We start from the raw sequence: 3,216 nt of genomic DNA, 5'->3' as shown, positions 1-3,216 counted from the left end.
GTGTCCTTTCCAATTTTTTATGAGAATCCTGTGCAGTGGGGAGTGGGGGGTGCACTTTCTTCAGATATTCTTGTCCTGCTCCATTTTCCATTCCTTCTGCATCTCACCTCCAGTGCTCCTGTTGTCTTTCCCAGCTTTATGCCAGGTGAAGATGCTGTCCTTTATCTTATTTCCTAAAGCTATGTTTTTGTGTATGACAACTTACTGATTACAAATGAAAAAAGGAAAGAGATCACTGTAGAAAATGGAAAGTAACATTGAATTAAATGTCAAACATCACTGTCCTAAAGTTTCTCAAACATTCCTCCAGATGGAATTATATCCACCACTATATTTTGAGACCTGCCTCCCCCATCAAGACACTCTCCACACTTTGTCTCTCCTCCCTGGACACCCTCATCCAGAACTGGATTCCAAGCCCTAAGGACTAAAGGCAGCAGCGTCCATGGGGACGGATCTCCTCAGGACATGAACAGTAATGTTCATGATGAGCATTGAAGTTAGGAATGTTTTGTGATATGTTTCCCAAACTACTTTTTTTAAAGCCAAACTTTATTTAGTTAAACCTATTAGTGTGAATTGGGCTCTTGGTCCACAGAAATAGACTATGTGTTTCAAATTTCTCTAGTTGTGAGACCACTCGTATGCAATCTCCTCCAGAAAATAGAAGAGGGAACAGTTCCCAGCCCACTTTATGGTACCAAAGCCATACAGAGACAGTATGAAAAATAATTTTTAAAAAACCTCACAGACCAATATCTCTCGTAAACCTAGACACAAAAATCCTCAATAAAATGTTAGCAAATTGAATCCAGCAATATGTAAAATAAGTAATACAAACCAAATGTGATTTATCCAAAGGATGCGAGGCTAATTTGATATTCAAAAAGCAGCCAATGTAATCCACCTTATCAAGAGGCTAAAGAAGAAAAATCAATGATCAGGTCACCTGGTGCAGATAAAGCATTTGACAAAATCCAGCACTCATTCATGATAAAAAACAGAAACAAAAACAAAACCAAAAATCTCCCAGCAAACAAGGACTAAATGGGAACTGCTTTAACTTGATAAAGCACATCTACAGGAACCCTACAGCTAACATCATACTTAGTGGTGAAAGGCCAAGTGCTGGGCTTTCCTTCTAAACAGAAAACAAGTCAGGGATATCTGCTCTCCCCACTCTTATTTAACAGAACGCTGGAAGTTCTAACCCTTGCAATAAGGAAAAAAAAAAAAAGAAGAAAGAAGATATAAAGGCATACAGAAAGCATACAGATTGGAAAGGAAGAAATAAGATGGTCTTCATTTGTAGATGACATGATTCTTTACATAGAAAATCCAAAAGAATCTACAAAAAAAAGCTCCTAGAACCGGTAAGTAAGTTCAGCAAGGTGGCAGGACACCAGCTCAACACACATCACGCAACACACTAAAATCAACTGCATTCTGTATACTAACAGCCAACAAGTGGGAACGGAAGTGAAAAATAAAATACCATTTACAATTGCTCCAAGAAAATGTGGTAGTTAGATTTAAATCTGGCAAAACATTCTTAGAATATGCATGCTGAAAAGTACAAACCAGTGATGAAAGAAATCAAAGATGACCTCAATAGTTGGAGAAACTTACTATGTTCTTGGATTGGAAGACTCAACAAAGTAACAATGTCAATTCTCCCCAATTGATCTAATGGAATCCCTATCAAAATCTCAGCAAAGTTTTTTGTAGACATAGACAAATATCATAAATTTTATATAGAAATGTAAAGGCCTTAGAATAGCCACAACAATTTTGAAAAAGAATAAATGAGAGGAATCACTCTTCCAGTGTTAAGATTTACTATATAATGTTATTAAGAGCATGTGGTATTGATGGAAGGTGTGGTATTGATAGATACATAGATCAATGAAGCAGGACAGAGAATCCAGGAATAAACCACCACAAATATTCTCAACTGATACTTGATGATAGCACCAATGTAGTTCAGTGAAGGATGGGGTTGGAACACTCAAACGTATGTGGGCAAAGAATGATCCTTGATATGAACTTCACACCTACAAAAATTATAACTCAAAATGGATCCTGGACTTAAATGTAAAAGGTGAAACTATAGCCCTTTTAGGGAAAAAATATATATATATATAGATAGATATATACACACACACACACACACACACACACATATGATAAAAATGTCTGGCCTAGGACTAGGGGAAGAATTCTTAGACTTGACATCAAAAGTGTAATCCATAAATGGAAAAATTGATAAACTGGCCCTCATGAAAATCAAAAGCTTTTGTTCTGTAAGAGGCTCTCTTAAGAGATGAAAGTCCAAGCTGCAGACAGGGAGGAAATACCTGCAAACCACATGTCTGACAAAAGACCTGTATCTAGAATACATAAAGAATTCCTAGAACAGAACATTAAGAAGCAATCCAATCAGAAAATGGGCAAAAGATGTGGACAGACATTTCACTGAAGAGGATGTATATGGATGGCAAATAAGCACACAAAACATGGTCAACCTCATTAGCCAGTAGAGACATGCAAATTAAATCTATGAGATATTTCTACAAACTTATCAGAAATGCTAAAATAATACTTTTAAAAAATGATAAAACCAGATGCTGGAAAGGATGCAGAGAAGCTAAGTCATTGTACATAGCTAGTGAGAAAGCAAAGTGGTATAGCCATTCCACTAAAGATTTTGGCAGTTCCCTTTAAAACCAGAAATAGACTAACCAAACAACCCAGCAGTTGTACTATTGGGCATTTATCCCAGAGAAATGGAAACTTAGGTTCACAGGGAAACTTGTACATTAATGTCCACAGCAGCTTCATTCCTTGCAGCTAAAAACCAGAGGCCGCACACTCATCCTTCAGCAGGTGAACGGATTAACAAACTGTGGTACATCCATACCATGGAATATTAGTCAACAGTAAAAACAAACTGTTGATACACATAACAACCTGGATGGATCTCAAAATCCATCACACTGAGTGAAAAAAGCCAGTCTCGAAAGTTTATATACGATATGATTCTGTTTCTATAACATCTTTGAAGTAACAGAATTATAGAGGTGGTAAACAAATTAGTTGTTGCTGGAGACTGGGAAAGGGCATGTATGGCTATAAAGCAATAACATGAGGGGGGACGGCCCGGTGGTGCACTGCTACAGTGCGCCGCTTGGGAAGCGCGGCGGCACTCCCGCCGAG

The sequence above is a fragment of the Galeopterus variegatus genome, unplaced genomic scaffold (assembly GCF_000696425.1).
Source record: "Galeopterus variegatus unplaced genomic scaffold, G_variegatus-3.0.2 Scaffold10253, whole genome shotgun sequence".
NCBI lineage: Eukaryota > Metazoa > Chordata > Mammalia > Dermoptera > Cynocephalidae > Galeopterus > Galeopterus variegatus.
The sequence above is the reverse complement of the archived record's forward strand: the minus strand, read 5'-3'. Positions refer to the sequence as shown.